Source organism: Protopterus annectens, chromosome 13.part0 (assembly GCF_019279795.1).
Source record: "Protopterus annectens isolate FY-2018-M chromosome 13.part0, PAN1.0, whole genome shotgun sequence".
In the NCBI taxonomy this organism is placed as follows: Eukaryota; Metazoa; Chordata; order Ceratodontiformes; family Protopteridae; genus Protopterus; species Protopterus annectens.
In genome coordinates, this window is record NC_056747.1 from 15,484,835 (window position 1) to 15,503,483 (window position 18,649).

At 43.3% G+C, this 18,649-nt stretch overlaps 1 protein-coding gene across 3 annotated transcripts in view; it reads left to right on the plus strand.

The window, feature by feature from the left end:
* Window positions 1-18,649, plus strand: part of CHAF1A (chromatin assembly factor 1 subunit A) — a 1,619,257-nt gene that overhangs the window by 513,445 nt on the left and 1,087,163 nt on the right. The window lies entirely within an intron of this gene.

Consider the following 18,649-nt stretch of genomic DNA (forward strand, 5'->3'; position numbering starts at 1 on the left):
CTGTGTCCTGATTAATTCCATGGCTTTGCATATGAGGCTGGTCAGACTTGTGGATCTGTAATTACCTGGGTCGGACCACTGTTGGTTTCCTGTGTCCTGATTAATTCCATGGCTTTGCATATGAGGCTGGTCAGACTTGTGGATCTGTAATTACCTGGGTGGACCACTGTTGGTTTCCTGTGTCCTGATTAATTCCATGGCTTTGCATATGAGGCTGGTCAGACTTGTGGATCTGTAATTACCTGGGTCGGACCACTGTGGTTTCCTGTGTCCTGATTAATTCCGTGGCTTTGCATGTGAGGCTGGTCAGACTTGTGGATCTGTAATTACCTGGGTCGGATAAGGGACCCCCTCATGCAGGGGAGTTGACTGTAGCTGTTCTCCACTTGGTTGATAAACCTGTATGGAGGCTGAGATTGAGCAGTAGTGTTGGGGGGGGGGGGGTCTATCACTTGCGTATTAAATCTAGACGCATTTAAGATTTTTTTCTGATTAAGAACCTAAAGATCTTTTAGGGTGGTAACATATACACATGCATAAAATGTAATATGGAAATTGATTTTAAATTATATTAAAAAATCATTGGTGGTGGAGTGTCTCTCTAAATTTTAGCGAAGTTAATGGAAGCTTGGTAGTCGTGGTTTTTAAAAGTTCTTTCAAAACAGTTTGGAATTTTTTTTATCTGAAGTCTTTGATTAAATAAAATGAATGAAAGAGCTTATCTTGTATGGCAGTAAAATATGGTTGAAGTGATGTCGCACGTTCTGCTTTTTGAGTTATTTGTTATGGGTGTGGCTTAATTGTGCTTCATACTAAATGCATCCGGAAGTATCAGGAACAATCAATGCAGGATTTTTAGCTACTTTGTCTTGTGTGATAGCTGGTGGCGAGCCAGTTTCTGGGCAGAGAGGAAGGAAGGGGTAAAGTTAAATTTATCGGCTAATAGGTTCACTGTATCTTCAGCTCACTGTGTAGGTAACATTGTTCACAATCAGCTAGGCACATTGCTGTGTTGTGCTTTCGAGATTACAAACGTAATTAAATGCTTGTGATGGTCTCTGGCTTGGGTAGATATTTTAGCCTCAAACTTGGTTTTGGTAGATTTTAAGCAGCTCCTGAGTTTATGGTGACAATGGCTGTAACATTCTGAATTACTCCTCTTATTTTTGGTCAAAATTATTTTCCTTTTATTAAAAGCTTGTAAATATTAGAGTTCCATTATGGGGGTTTGTTTCTGGAGTTTGCTCTGCACTTGTTACTAAGGGGTACAACTGCATATGTGCATCTGTTTACATACTGGTATAGTTTGGTGGTATACATTTCCTTGTATTCAGTGGCATTAACTGGGTTTGGTAGGGATTTGAAGCTTGCTAATTTATTACTTAGGAGTAGGTAGTCTCCTCAGAGAAATTTCTAAAGGTACCTGGTTTTACCAGGTACTCTGGTTTTCTTTTTATTTCGAAGGAGACTGCTTTTTGTACTTGACCTAAAGTGAAGACAGACAAGGAGTGGTACAAGATGCTCCCATATTAATAAGGACCAGATCCAAGATGTTACTTCCTGTAGTGGGTTCTCTGATTGTTCCGGGGTATTTATATGGACTAAGTCCAGGAATGTCTGTGCTTGTGCACTAGTGGTGGTTTATGTTTCCCAGTCTACACTTTAGATGAGCTAGGAAAATTGTATTGGGTTTAATACGGAGTGCTTCTCCTTTCTGTAGATGGGCTTTGTGGCTTTTTTTTCTCTCCTAGATGAATAGTAGGGGGAGATTTGATGGAATTTCCTGAGGAGATGCAGAATGAGGAGAGAAGTTAGAGCGGAATTTGTCTGGCAAGTTGATTTGCTATATCTTCTGACTCTGTATAGGTGTGTCTGCACACAATTGTGTATTGCCTTTGAAGTTGCAGACATAGCTAAAGAATGCATTATGATTCTTTGTTCTGGGAGCCCGAATTTTCCTCAAAGTTGGCTTTGGTACATTTTTTTGTCCGCAGAGTTATTTGGTTTGAGAGCACTTTTATCCTGTTGGGTGCTACACCTAATTATTGCCATGATTTTCTTCCTTATGTTATACAGCCATTACTTCAACTTGGAATATTTCCCTTGCAGGCCTTAATGTGCAGAATGCTTAACATGGTCTTCTACAAAATCAGCTGACCTTTAGGGACCAGTATATTTGTATCAAGTGGTCTCAGAGGTGTCATTACAAGCGACCATTCAGCTTCTAGTGTCTGTCTGAATCTGAAGAGCAAAGAAAAGCTCTTGGAGCTTTTTATGTTCTCTGTGCTACGTAAACAGGAAGACTTGTCTGTAAGGAAACCTTGTCCTTATGGTAGATTGCCACATTGCCTTCTGTTGTGACCAGCATAGAAAAACTGTACAAGACCAGGTAAGTGTGCAGTGAGTTGGAGTAGCATCTACCATAGCTGCCCATTTCAGGAGGGTCTCTGTTCACACGGCAACTACTTCATCATTCATTCTTATATTTTATATACATTCCATTTCAAACTAGGCAACATTTCTGTGTATTTAGTGGGCTTTGCTTTTGTGCTTTGCCTTAATCTGTAGCCATTTCCTTTAATACTTCTGTACTTTTCACATTACAATTTATACCATAACAGTCATCCTTTAAAATGAACTTGGGCTTTGGGGAATCCTTCATTACTGTGGATGTGTGAGTAAGGTCAGTGCTGTAGTATAGGTCCCTCCCTCCTTCCCCCTTTCTAGCCTTGTTTGGGGAGTGATGCTTCCTTTTCTGCAATGTGCGCTCTCATCTTCTGTTCCTTGTCCTTGAGGTGGTATTGACCTTCGAGTATATTTCATAGGCTGGCTAGTGTAGATGGTGACCGCTTCAGTCACTTAAGAGTGCCTCTCTTACTGTGTGTCCCACTGTTTTGTCTGTGGTGTAGAAGATTGTATCCCTGTTCATGTGCATGTTGTATCTGAATGTCTGGGTAGTTGGGTGTCCAGCTGCTGCATAATTCCCACATATCGATACTGATACAGTGATCTTAATTTAAACGTCTACAGTTACGAAGAGTATACTCAGAGCTGTAGTTTATACCACTTATTTCATTCATCCACTAAGAATTCAGTTTGTGGGAGGTTGATGCCAGCCTAGAGATGCCATTTGTAGAGTCCAGGGGGAGCCAGTCCTTGACTTTTGTATCATTTTACTTTAGCATACAAGCTCACAGAGGTTTCCACAGTGGACGAGGCACCATAGAACAGTAGAGTCAAGACTTTGGATGTTATTGTAAGGGGTTACTGGTCAGTATTTATGCCAGCTTTTCAGCTTGAACTTGAGACGAGGAGTCTGGGGGTGTTCAGACAAAAAAATGTAGCATCAAGCAAGTGGGCACATGCTGTTTTCCCTTGTGTGGGTTAGCCATAATAATCTGAGATCTGTTGTCAAAGGAGATAGTCCTTGCCTTTACAACCATCAAACCACTATACCTTTGCAGATCACGTGAGCAGAACTACTCTCAACCCCCCCCCCCCCCCCAATATGTGTGCAATCTGAATCTTGGAGGTCTTGGACTGACTCACCCTACTTTGCGACACCATGGCGATAATAAAATCAGCAGACCCCCTAGCATACGTCTCTTAGATACTACTACAAAAAAGCTCTAGCGGAGGATGAATTCGTAGTGGCTCTGCATCAATTCTTTATGTATTTGTTCCTTTGTCCCCTAGTTCTTGGGGATCTGCTAATTGCAAGACAGAACAGGGTCAGTCTGATAATGGTAGCAGCACTGCTTTCAGTTAAAGAAGTTGATGCAGGACTGCAAGCGATTCCCATCTTGTACAACCTTTGGTCTCGACAAACGGATCCAAATTTTAAGTGAGGACTCTGATACCTCATTGGGATTCTTTGCCACTGGATCTCTTGCATATTATTATTTAGGATTGGATACCAAACACTAAAGTCATAATCAGCAAAGAAGGCCATATTTTTAATTTTATTGTAGCTTGGCACATACCCAAGGTAAACCTCCGTCTAGCACACAGTTTCTCATCTCAGCATTTTCTCTACATCTTTAAAGGAACATGTTATGTTTGCTTACTTTGGCTGCCCTTGTCACCCTTCTCTGAGACAATTTTTGAAAGGATTGTGCATTCGAGGCTCCTAGTGAAGCTCCTCTTCATGAGATCTGAAATGCTATGTAGAAGATGTGCCCTTATTCCACTTGAACCAGCTGTTTCCGCACCTCTTACGAATCTTACTGGCTTTTACCTTCATCCGTGAGAACTTCAAAGTTAAGGCCGTAATGTGCAGAGCACCCTGCATGATCTTGCGTACGTGTAGGAACATTCCATCATTTATGTTGTAAGCGATTTTAGAACAGGCATTGAATTTGGCCATTCTTCTCCTGATATTTTCTCCAAATGCCCAAATAAAGGAGAAATTCTTGTACCTCTTGGATGTGATGACAATTAACATATTAAGAACTAAAGATTTCTGGAATACTGAACATCGCTTTAACACTTCCTCACCAGATAGACCAATGTCCAAGCTAACCTTGTCAAAGTGGCTAGCTTTGCTGCAGTTCCTCTGCTATTAAAAGCCTTTCAAGGTCATTAATCTGCATCCAGCATGGATAACAGCATTGTGGCTTCCTTTTTGCAGAATGTTTCTGCACTGCGTGCGGCAGTTACATGGGCAGCTATTCACACACATTTGCTTGATTTTACAGGAAGTCCTTCTGTGGGAATAGAGCGTTTGCTGTGGCAGTTCTGTATAGCGTGTGCTTACCGCTCTGTGTTCGTATACATGCTTAGGGAGAGCATTGCTACCGATTTAGACCTTCTCAGGGAATCTGTTCACTCTAGTTTCATACAGATCTTCTTGAAATGAGTACTACATGTTCCTATATCAACTCAGAAGCTTTACAGTGTACGTCTGTGCACACACCAGGGGCATCTGTTTGACTTGTATATAAACTCAGCTTTTACAGTGCATGGTTGTACACACACCAGGGGCATCTGTTTCCCTTACGCATTTAGGATGTGTTTATGCATAATATTTGGGTAATGTCTGTACTCCCAAGCTCATGCTTGGAATCTCTGTAGTACCTGATGTTAAGTTGTCAATCTCGCCTTCATTCTTGCTTGATGGGTTCGGAGCCGATCCCTCGGCTCCGACTCGGCACTTGCTTTAGCTCGAGAACTCCCTTTACCAGCTCGAGGCAGCCCCATATCCCATGATGCAAGGCAGGAAGTACCCAGATCTCGTTTGCCGCTTCGCTTGGGAGGTCTTCTCTTTACCAGCTCCTGGTAAGTAATTCACTTTTGTGACTTTTAAGCCCCTTTTTACTTAAAAACCTTTTATTTTTGATAGTTTAACTTTAAACTTAACTTTTCTGACAGAAATCCCTGTCTCTTTTAAATTTTTTTTAGTCAGTTAATTTCCCTTTCCCATCCCCCCCCCTGTTAGGGTGTGTGTGTTGGTTTATTTTACTATATACCCTTTTGGGATTAATTTAATTTAATTGGACTGGTGTGTGTGTGTTTTTTGGGCACCATGTCTAAAGAGAGGGTTTCAGGTTTTAAGAAGTGTGACTCGTGCTGTCAGAAGATGTCTCTGACAGACGGTCACACTTCTTGCCTGTACTGTTTAGGCCCTCTTCACCTGCAGGACTCCTGTGCTATTTGTCACTCCTTCAGCCAGAGAGTCCTGCAGGAGAGAAGAAATAAGTTGATTCTGAGGGGTCTTCTTAAGCCGGAGGGCTCTCCGGCTAAGTCGGCCCCACAAAAATCAACAAAATCTGCCAAGACCCAGGCTTCTGTTTCTAAGCCTGTGGCCTCGGCTCCGACTCGTATAGAGTCGAGATCGGCTCCGGCTGGAGCCGATTCTGGATCTGCTAAGCCTTCGGCGCCGATGGCTATCGGTGCGAATCTGCTGACCACTGTGGGTCGGTTCCGACCGGCTCCGACACCCGTACGGGCATCGGTGGCGGCTGCGATCGGCTCCGACACCCATGTGGCACAGGCATCGGTGTCGGCTCCGATCGGCTCCGACACCGTTACTCTGGTGGCTGTATCGGCTCCGGCTGGAGCCGATACATCGGCGTTCTGCCGGCTCCGAAATCGGTGCCGACAGGATCAATAATATTGGCTCCGATGACCCATTCCAGGAAGAGGTCGAGGTCTCCTTCCTTGGAGCCGATACTTTCGGCTCGGCCTCCCTCTTCTATCGGAGCGGAGCCATCGGAGCCGATCTTCAAGGTCATCCAGGTTGTCAGACCATGACCTAGAGAGTGGTCAGTAGATTACTCAAGTCACAGGTACTGGCCCAAATGCTACACAGTCCGTCTCAGCAGGCGACTGTTGGTCCACACCCCGTTACAGTTCCTCCTTCAACTCTACCCCAGAGTTTGGAGTTGGAGTCTTCGGGCAGGGTTACTGCTACGGCTGGAGGGCGGATAGCCCCTTCTGTTCCTTCAGCCCCTACTCTTATCTCCTCTTCCTTAGAGGGATTCGGTGGTCGGGCTTCCATGGTCTCCTCCGAGGGGGTGAGTGGCATCGGACCCTTGTCCGAACCCGCTCTTCCCCTTGGAGCCTCGGCCTTGGTGAGCTCGGCTCCGACATCTGCCTCGGAGACTTCCCTTTCGGTGGCCCCTGGAGTTCCTAGCTCTTGAGCAGGGTCTCTCGGACCTGCCTGGGAGGGGAGCATTCGAGGTGATGAAGAGTGTACTGGCCACTGGTATCAGTCAGCAGTCTCTTCCCGTAGCTCCTCCCTCTATTGTACCTGTTGACATCTCTGCCACTTCTCTTGCTACAGGACCCAGAGATCCTCCGCCTCAGGTTTCCCCATTGGGAATTTCCCCTCTTCCGAGGATTCTCCTGATGTTTGGGAGATCCTCCTAGGAAGAGGACTTGTAAGAGGAAGCATGTAGACTCCCTGAGTCTGTCACTTGGATACTGACTTTGATGAGTCAGAGGGATCCCCTAGATCCCCCTCTGAGGATGTCTCCTTCTCAGACATCCTAGAACTTCTGAAACAGAGGGGAAACTGGCCTCCAACAATCCCTCTGAGGATGAGTCAGTATACCTAGAGGCGTTTGGATCTCGGCCCTCCACCTCCTGGGTGTCTCCGCCTTTCGACCCCCTTATGCAGGTTATAGCACGAAAGGCGTGGACAGCTCCTGACTCTGTAGAGCCAGTCCCTAGGAGGCCTTCTAAATTTATAACTGCCCCTAGTGACAAACAATTCCTTACAAAGGGTGTCCCCGCTGATGCCATGGTGGTGGCTGCGGCCACCAAAAAGGAACTTGCAGATCCTTCCGTGCCCGTCCATCCTCCTAATAAGGACTCTAGGACCATGGATAGGTGCGGCAAGCGGATGTTTTCCTCAGCGACCTTTGCTATCGTTCGCTGAATTATCTTTGTCACTTCACCAGACTCCAGAGATATCCTGAAGGAGCTGGGAGAAGTAGTTCAGGATCCTACAGCTGCAGGGGCCCAAGAAAAGATTGCTTCGCAGCTAGGAACCCTCAATTCCATTGCTAACTCCTCCATGCGGCTAATATCTTATGCTGCTGATGGGCGAGTAGAGCCGCAGGCACAGGTGTGGCTCTTAGGCGCCAAGCCTGGATGCGGCTATGTGATTTTGCGGATCCCTTTAAGGCGTCCTTCACAAATTCTCCCTTTGATGGGTCAGCTTTGTTTGGCCCTCAGGTGAAGGAAACCTTGACCAGGTGTGAGCAGGACGGCAAGACTCTTTCTGCTGTTGGAGTCCGTTTTCCACCCTTCTAGGCCTTATCCCAAAGGACAGAAGGGTGGGAAGATGTGGTTCCGTAAATCCCAAGGAGTCACGCCGGATTCACGTGGTCAGTTTACCCCTAGAGGCAGAGGGGTAACAACAACAGGCGCCGCTCTAGAGGCAGAGGGGTCCAAGAACCAGGGCAACAGGGAGTCTCTTCCTGAAAAGCCTTTTCAGCATCCCTGAGGTGTTGCCCGGCTGTCCCTCCTTGGAGGCAGTCGGGGGAAGATTATCACTGTACCCAGAAGCCTGGCATTCCCTCACTCAAGACAGATGGGTACAGTCGATCATATCCAAGGGTTACATAATTCCTTTCGAGGAAAGTCCCTTCCCCTCAAGTTCCCTTCCAGATGTACCACCCGGTCTAAGGGACATTGCAGAGTTAGAGATCGCAAAACTACTGCAAAAAAGAGCCATTCAGCCAGTCACAGTAGACCATTCAGAGCCCGGAATCTACTCAAGGTTCTTTTGGTCCCCAAAAGCGGGAGACTGGAGACCAATATTGGATCTCAGCAGACTCAACAAGTCTGTCAGGAAGACAAGATTCGAATGGTCACTCTTCAGTCAATTCTGCCCTTCTTACAGAAGGACAACTGGATGTGCTCAATAGATCTTCAGGATGCGTACTATCACATCAAAATTCACAGACGCTCCAGGAGATTTCTCCGCTTCGGCTGGGGTCCAGTCATTTCCAGTTCAGAGCCCTGCCCTTTGGTCTCACTACAGCCCCAGAGTGTTCACCAAATGCATGGCAGTGGTCACGGCTCACCTGAGGCGTCAAGGATTCCAGGTGTTTCCGTATCTCGGCGACTGGCTCCTGTCAGCCACCACCAGGCATCAGCTTATACAAGCCAGGGATTACACAATAGACCTTTGTTCTCATTTGGGCATCTCAGTCAACTCTGAAAAGTCATCCTTATCGCCCTGCCAGTCTATTACCTTCATAGGCGCAAACTTAAACACTGTTAGGATGTCAGCTACCCTTACAGAACAAAGAGTTTCAGACATTCAGACTCATGTCAGGATCATTCTGGCCAGCAAAAGGTACAGGCCAGAATGGTTCTAAAGGTATTAGGTCTTATGGCTGCGGCCATCACTCTTCTTCCCTGGCTCGATTCTACATGCGCCTCCTTCAGTGGATGCTGTTCACACAGTGGTCATACCAGCAACTCCCAATGCGTCACCAGATTCTGGTGACACAAACATGCAAAGAACATCTTGCTTGGTGGATCACATCGTCTCAGGTTCACCAAGGCAGGTGCTTTGTACCTCCGTCCCCGATAGCCACTGTCACCACGGATGCCTCCCTGATCGGGTGGGGGGGGTCATTATCAGGGCAGGATGGTTCATGGGACGTGGCAACCGTTCGAGTACCATCTGCACATAAATGTCCTGGAGATGAGAGCAGTGCTTTTAACGTTGCAAGCCCTCAACGACTTTCTTCCCGTAGGGACAATTGCAGTCCACACAGACAATATGTCTGTAGTTTGGTATATCAACAAACAGGGCGGAACCAAGTCCTACCCCTTGTGTCGAGAAGCGCTCAGACTATGGCAATGGGCGATCTCCTCTCATCGGTTTCTGGTAGCAACGCATATCCCTGGGAAAACCAACATTATAGCGGACAGATTGAGCAGAGCTATTCTCATGCCTCACGAGTGGTCTCTCAAGCAATCCATAGCGGAAGAGATTTTTCTGGAATGGGGTCGTCCATGTTGCGATCTTTTTGCTACTCCCCACAACAGCAAATGTCCAGACTTCTTCAGCCTCTTCCCTCTATCAGGACATCCCCAGAGACGCTCTGACCCAGGATTGGCCCCAGGGACTTCTTTATGCCTTCCCTCCATTTCCTCTGATCCCTCAGGTGATCCAGAAAGCTACCGTTTTGAGAGCCAAATTGATTCTCATTGCCCCTTACTGGCCTCGACAAGTTTGGTTCCCGTTCCTCCATCATCACCTTTTGGTGCAGCCGTGGCATCTGGACCCAGTGCCAGATCTACTGATTCACCAATCCGGTCAGCTGCACCGGTCAATCCCTTCTCTCAACCTCACAGCATGGTTGCTCCACTTCCTTCCTTAGCCAGGCTTCCTTTGATCTCTAACCCAGTTAGAGACATCATAGTAGCTTCACTAAAATCCTCTACCAGGAGGATTTATACAAGCAAATGGAAACGTTTCTCTTATTGGGCTAAGGCCAAGAATATTGATCCTTTTACTGCCCCTGTTCAGGCAGTTCTGGACTTCTTAGCAGAGATTTTCCATGCAGGCTCCTCTTCTTCCACAGTCAAAGTTCAGTTGGCTGCTATTTCTAATTTTCATGTCGGGATAGCAGATCATAATATTATGTCCCATAGACTCTGCAGGGCCTTTTTGAAAGGGATTTTCCTACTAAAGCCTCCAATCAGGAATCCTCCTCCTCAGTGGGATTTAAATTTAGTGCTGACATCCTTGATTCTTCCCCCCTTTGAGCCAGCTGTTTCTTGTTCCCTGAAATATCTTTCTTGGAAAACTTTATTCCTAGTGGCTATTACATCTGCCAGGAGGGTGTCTGAACTTCATGCTCTTTCGGTTCGACCCCCCTATTTGATTTTTCACAAAGACAGAGTATCTTTGAGAACTAATCCATCCTTTTTACCTAAGGTCGCTTCAAAAACAATCTGAATCAATCTATTGATCTCCTGTATTTTTCCCAACTATGCAGATAGAGCTGAACAAAAGCTACATTATCTTGATGTCCACCGTCAGCTTAGATATTATTTGGACAGAACAAAAAGATTTAGAAAATCTGATCAAGTTTTTGTTTCCTATGCGGATAATAAAAAGGCCTTCCTGTTTCTAAAGTGACTTTGTCCAGATGGCTTTCTTCGGTCATCACTGAAATTTATACGATCAGGGGAAAACAGCTGTGCTCAAAACCTAAAGCACATTCAACTAGGAGTTTAGCTACTTCTACAGCTTTTCAAGCTAGACTACCTTTAGACACTATTTGTGCAGCGGCCACTTGGGCCACTCCTCACACTTTTGTTTCCCATTACAAATTGGACTTGGCCTCCAGGGACAGAGCCAGTTTTGGCTCTACAGTCCTCAAGAGTTTGTTCCATTGAGCCACCCAGGATAGAGGTGCTAGGGACGCGGTCCCATCAAGCAAGAATGAAGGCGAGATTGACAACTTAACATTAAGAAGTTATGTACCTACCATAACGTTCCATGTTAGTTGTCTTCTCGCCTTCTTTCTTGACCCTCCCTCCTTCCCCCTGGCCTGGACAGACCTTGTATAAGAAACTATAATGCTAAAGACCATTTAGACCTGGTCCTTTTTCCATTTGTAAGTTTCTTCTTCCTTTGGGAAGTATTGTTTATGCTTGGTGTTATTGCCCTTTTGTCAACAAACGAGATCTGGGTACTTCCTGCCTTGCATCATGGGATATGGGGCTGCCTCGAGCTGGTAAAGGGAGTTCTCGAGCTAAAGCAAGTGCCGAGTCGGAGCCGAGGGATCGGCTCCGAACCCATCAAGCAAGAAAGAAGGCGAGAGAAGACAACTAACATGGAACGTTATGGTAGGTACATAACTTCTTATTCATACACAATCTGGGAATGTCACCAAAATAAACACAGCCCCTGTTCCACCCTGAAATAGTAGTAAGCGCCTGTGTCGTCTTACTGTAGATCTACACAGTCATCTCTCAACTCTTCACTCGGTTTGGTACTTGTCTGTGAGCCTGCATTCACTTTCATACTTGTTTGCTTTTAAGTCGCACCTAATCTGAATGTATCCCATCATGATTTGCTCTCAAAAGATTCATGAAAAATTCCCTTCAAACCCTGTTTCTGTGCCACTGCAGTCACACACCTCATATCAGCACTTCTGCATCAGGACAAACTTTTCTAGTAACTTATTGCCAGCAATGTCTTCCTCTAAGCCTACCCATTATAACCAGCATTGCTCCAACCTGCTTCCCCAGTCTTAGTCACCCTTTACCCTTTCAAGATGACACTTGCCAAGTAAAACCACTCTTAAAGGTACTACTACCAGTATCCACACAGCACTCTAAGCGTCAACAATTTATCTATATAGTAATGTTTAAGCTTCTCTGGGGCATGAACCCTGACTCCAGACCCAACTCTCGTATGCCTCCCGACCCTCCACTGCTTCTCGACGCATTCATAGCCAACTTGGCATTCCTCACACACAGTTCACTTACTCCAAACCCGCACACCCACCCCACAGCCTATTAACTTTTGCATCTCCCCTCTCTACAGGGAACAGGTAGCTACTTAAGGCTTTCAAAATCTGTCATACACATGCACAAGCTATGAATAAAACTGACTGCATTGTGCAATCCATTACTGCAGCAAATACAAGAGTTCTGGATGTCTGTGAAACCTGACTTAAAGATCCCACAATCCCCTCTGCACTAATAACTGCCTCTCCTTTCCTGATGACTCCCAGGTGAAAGAGCAGATGGAGGGGCTGTATTGCTAATTTAAAAAAAAAAACAAACACACTCTATCTTGGTAGCTGCAAACTCCCCCTCTTCTGGTAGTGACTGGTTGCTGACATTAGTTACTATTGGAAGGTAGGTTACAGTTAGTACATTCCTGGTTGAAAATGCCGTACTCGCCCTGTAACAGAACTTGGTTGGCAGGAAAATAATTTTGGGAGATTCTGTGACTTACTCTAAGGATCTCCCGGATTAGCCCCCTTCCTCTATTCCCAGTCTATTCTTACTCAAGTAATGCCCCTTCCTCTATTCTTACTCCAGTAATAAGCTCATCTCCCAGACTTAACCCTACCTCACGTCATCACTTCCTTCTTTATAACTGACGTCCTCTTGCTTACCCAACACTCTGACCATTTCCCAGTTATGGTGCCACAGACATTCAGAGCCACTTACTCTCCACCCATCAAAACCAAAACCAGACCCATAGTTGGCAAGGAAGAAGTGTTCTCTGATCTAGGTAGAGTGGACTCATCTGTTGTAGTAGTACAGCAATCCAGAATCTTCCCTACAGATTTTTTAACTTCCTGGACAAGGTGGTACTTTGTAAGCACTTAATAATGCTTTTTATGGACAAAATTGATCCTGGCTGGACTCTAACCTGTACATACTTATTTCAGAGTTGGAAGAGCCTGGCACTTGTGCAGATCCCCTCAGACTATCGGACATTCATAGGTCTTCACCAAATGTACAAACTGTGATGATAAAAGCCAAATCTGCATACATGTGTTCAAAACTTTGTGCCGCTATCATTGAAACCAGGCCTTTCTGGAAGATAATAGCATTTTATACTTCTCACACAAGAATGTTCTTGCAAGTATAGCAGTGCACTACTAAAATGGGTAAACATCCAAAAACACAGCCAGCACTTGGAGAGTATGTTAGACCCAAATTTTAATTATAAAATAGCAAGGTAAACAAGACAGGTTTTGGCATGAACACCAAAGCCTTCATCATTGCAAATGAGGCTAACACCAAATCATGTTTAAATCGGCACCAAGGTAACCAACAATAATAGTAATTGTCTGATCATAATTGGCCATTAAGTCCAGGTGGGGACAATTCCCCCCAGTCTGACTATCCATTTTTTTTTCTATTTAAAATTGTATGCCAGCCAATAACATTATTTCTTGTGCCCTTAATATCAATAATAGTGAACCTAAACCTGGCAGAGGGATGTACTAAAACATGCTTATACAAGGCATTGCTAATCCTTTGATGTTTAATATCACTAGTGATGACTAACCCGAAATTTGAAAGGCCTGGATGTTTGGCCCACATAAAAAGCCCCACAAGAACAGGTAGCAAGATATACCACCCAATCCGAGGAGCAATTAGCAAAAAAACAAATGTATACCCTGGCTATGTTGCGAGTAGTAAAACTATTAGTTTGATTAATGCTATTGCAGTGGACACAATGACCACATGGATAACATCCCATCGCAAGCTCCCCTGTTAGTGTTCTCTGAGTGGGCCCTCTGTCCCTAGTTAGTCGATGCTTATAATGGTTAAGGTATGCACCCACTGTTTTACCTCTCCTGAAACTAAAATGGCACCTGTCATTAACCAAGTGACAAAGTTTGTGGTCAGCCTGCAGTATATTCCATATATTCCAATTACGATGAATGACCTGACAAAACATGTCTGTATTCCTACCACATGTAGTGGCAAACCTGAGGTGAATAGAAACATTACTGGATTTAGTCTTATATTCCATTAATTCTGACCTATCCTTACTAGATACATGATGGCAAGCCATAGTAATAATCCCAGGCTTATAGCCCCTACGTTTGAATCTCTGAACTATATCCCTCTTGGAATTTTCATATTCTGTAGCATCAGAACAAATCCTGTTGAGCCTAATGAATTGTGATTTGGGAATGTTGCGTGTAACGTGGCGGATGAAAGCTGGTAGTGTGTAAAATAGAATTATATTTAGGGAATTTGCAGAAGACTTGAGTATCAAGAGTACCATCCAAATTCTTGGTGACCAAAACATCCAAAAAAGTTGTCTGTTTTTGGTCATGATGACCTGTAAATTGTAAGCCCCACTTGTTATCATTCATGTATTGAATAAAACTCATTAAGGTATTCCAAATCAACCAGCAATCATCCAATTAACGGTGCCAGATGTCATATATATATATATATATATATATATATATATATATATATATATATATATATATATATATATATAAACTGAAGAGGATCATAAATTAGTTCCAAGTAAGCCATAAACAGATCTGCATAAATGGGGGCAAAAGATGCCCCCATGGCTGTACCCAGAGTCTGCCAAAACATTCCTCCTGATAATAAAAAATGTTCATAGTTAGGACTCTTTCAGTAAGCCCAACAAGGAAAGTGTTAAAATCAGGTGGATATATTTCAGAGATCTGTAACCAATATTCCACAGCCATGAGACCAGCCCAGTGTGGAATATTGGTATAAAGGACTGTGAAATCTAGTGTGCATAAATACCATTCTGGTTCTGTTTGTGCATCGGATAGAATCTGCAAGAATTCTGTTGCATCTTGTATTCTTGCTCAGACATGTTGTTTTAACAAAGGTCGTAGATATTTAGTAAGAAAAACTGACAAGGGCTCCATGAGGGGACCCCCCCCCCCCCCCCCGAGACAATAGGTCTACCTGGTGGATCCGATAGATTTATGAATCTTTGGTAGCAAATAAAGGTATTGTCTACTGGGGTCCGTCACCCTCAGATGTTCAGAAGTGGCTTTGGAAATAATGCCCTGCTCGACTGCCAAACTGGTAAGTATCAATTTGTTCCTTAAAAGATGAACTAGGTTGAAGAGGCATGGGCATATAGTATCGTTGATCTCCAAGCTGTCTAAGAGCTTCACTATTTTACTGACACAAATCCATTACCACCACCGCCCCCCCTTGTCAGCAGGTAACACAACAATATCAGTATTATTCATAAGTTCATGCAAGGCTTCCCATTCATGATTGGAGAGATTGTGTTTTGGGACTACCCTTACCATATTGTTCATGTAGATCTTACAGAGCCCTATGAACAAACAACTGTACTCTGGAATGCATTGGGGGCATAAAATTGGACTTTTTAAAATTAAACAAATCCTCATGAGTATTGTTTGACCCATCTTGAAAAAATAAACTTAAATTCAACAAACGTGCAAAAGAATATACATCATTCACAAAATCTTCCTCGTATACAAAGAAGGCCGGGACAAGATTCAAACCTTTATTCAATAGCACATACTGATTCTCTGTTAAAACATGTGAAGATGTATTGAGCACATTCTGATCTATCACTTGTTGCTAATCATACTTTATAAAGTCTCCGTGGTTGGAATATGTGTTGTTTTTTGTTTGCGCCCTGCCTGGCGTCTTCTGACCCTAAAGGGGCATCATTGTTAGTACGTTTAGGGGTAGGTGAAACCTGCATGCGTGCTGCCTCAGTGTGAAGGAAGAGGATTTTATACTTCAGTATAGTAACTAATAACTATAGCTTGGGTAAACTTGCCCTCCCTCAATTGCTTCAACTCTTTTGTCGGCTCTCCCATGCATTAATTTCCCAGGTCTAGCCACACAAGCTCAGCCAGCAATTTCCCAGGCATCCCCGGTACCTCTACAGCCACTGCAAAGCACACTGCTGCAATCAAAAGGTAACACCTCCACGTGTCCAGCACCTTCTCTAACTCCTCCACTTCACCATCAGTCCCCTCCCTCCTCTTCAGTATCCCCAAGCTGGATGCAGACATTCTGTTTCATGAAAATTTCTTCTAAATCCATCAAAAAGATCCTTAAAAGGGAGTCACCGAATTCATTGCTACACCAGTAGCATAACCCCAGGCATCCTGAAAATGTGTGTAATGCAACTTGCAAAAATTGCTTGCACACACATTCGATTTCTGTCACCTCTGGAATTATTCCAACACAATTCGAACATAGTTCCCAAGTCTGCATTTGTCAATTTCCCACAAAGATTTCCATCCAATAGTCATTCTATGTCACTAAAATGTTTGAAAAAATAATTTGACCAAGTTTAAGAAAATGTGAACAAATGACCTAATAGACCCCAGCACTGATTTAATTTTCTATTCAATTACTAATTAATAGTCTATCAAGAGAGAGTGCTATCAGTTTATAAATGAGCATCTGATTTAGACAGTTACCCGTGAATGTAATATTGTTTCAGATGGTAGCTGCTCTGTGTTACTGCCTTCAGGTTCTCTGAATGTAGCTAAATATGAAATTGTGGATAAGATGTCAGCTTTTTGAAAATATTTTGCATACCCACTGTTGATGTCTTGCTATCTTTAATTTGCTCTAAGTGCAGTTTGATGATGTGCATAAGGAATTAGTCTGATACACTGAGTCATTATTGTGTTTCACTGATGTGTAGGGAACTCAACTGTATCTTTCTTTTTGCTGGAATTTTTTATTTATTTGACCTTTGATTACTGGTGAAGTCAGACTGGGTAGGAGCCCATTTTCAGTGGAGGCCTGTGGAGAAAAGCTCCAAAGTATTAAAACACTTTAAGAAGAATAATTTTAGAAATGAAAGGATTGAGGGGATGAAGGAATGAGTGTTTTAGCAGAGAAACACTAGCAACAAAAAAAAATCTAAAGCTAATTGGTCAGACAGATTTGCTTCATTCCGTGGCTGTATGTACTTGCATGTAGTATAGATTCCTCGAATGTATCAAACGGGTAAGAGCAGAGACTCATTGACAGGAGTGCGGAGATTCCCTCACGATACACGTGAACAGTAGTAATTCTTTAACAGGGTAGGGGGGCTGTTCTGAGGATTCTTTCCTTACAGGAATGGGAAATGAAACCTGTATAGGCCTTGAATTACGCAATCTGTTACTCCTTAGAACTAGTTGTCACATCATTCCTTGTACAGAGAATGTTGCTTCAGTTCTCTTCCATTTTCCTGTTGTAAAAGTGCAGTTCAATAGAGTGAGCTTTTAACAGTGACACATACTACTTTGTATACGTGCTGTAGTTTGAGTTCATGGCTGTGTTATAAGGATTCTTTATTTTCTGTGAGGATGGTCACACTCTACATGGCGCATATCTTTAAATTGCTTGGCCTTTAAGGACACTTTCATTATTTTCAGATGTTCTTGGTGCAGCGTTTATTCATTGAGACTAGAAAACAGAAAAGGATGTGTGAAATAACAAAAAAAACAACTCCGCACGGCTAATCAGGACCCGAAACCAGCAGCAATGATAATCCAAGTTGAAATCAATATAGCGATAGCCAAATGAGTCCAAAAAGCAGTAGCCTTTATTAAAACACAAACTATAACCAAGCGCTTTCACCCGAGTATTACCGGGCTTTTTCAAGGATCAAATGTGTATGCACTCAATGTAAATCTTTAAATAGTCAAAATCATGTCACATGACTAAAATTAAATTAGTTAACAATTCTGCTTTGCAGTAATTACAACAAAATAATATTTTGAAAAACTGAGCAATCTGTATCACTTTAAATTACTGTGTGTGTATAAACAATGAATAATAAATTTTTATATATAAAACCTTCATCTAGTCTACGCACATGTCATTGAAGCTATATGAACTGTTTACTCCATGTCTATTATTGTTAAAATGTATATCTTAAAAGACTTAATGTTAAAATAATCCTATAAAAATTCAAGGTACATGGTCAACTACAGTAGGATAGTACCTCTACTACCTGGGATAAATTTCCCTTAAAAACATCTATAAGACCCACCATAAACCTTATAACTTGCCACGTATGCCAAGTTGACAAGAGGAAAAAACCTTTTCACCTTTGTTTAAAATAAAAGGAAATGTGGTACATATTCTTGTGGCAATTGTAAACAATGCCATGCCATGGTAAAGCAGGACAGGGTGAACATCCCTTCTAGGAAGTACATTTCAAAGAGATACTACAATTGTGGTACAAAAGGGGTGGTGTACTTGGGGATTTGCAAAACCTGTGACAGTTTTTATGTAGGAAAAACGGAACACCACCTGAGGAAAAGGGTTTATGAACATTTTTAATGATGTGGTCAAACAGAAAGAGAGCAATGCCTTTTATAAACACTCCCTATCATGTGAAAAAATGACCATCAAGTTTATGGTGCTAGAACAACGCAGGACATCGGGGTGGAAGCTGGGAAACAAGATTGGAATATCGAGAGCTATATTGGCAACTGAAACGGAATTCTAACACGTTCCCCGGCTTGAATGACAGTATCAACATCCAGAGCGTATGGAAATTAAGGAAAGCTCGCCTGTAACACTGTGGGCTTCCCCTTTTCCTCAATAGGCTGATATATCATAGGGAGGTGTATATATATATATATATACATATTTCTCCCTTTTAAACAAAGGTGAAAAGGTTTTTTCCTCTTGTCAACTT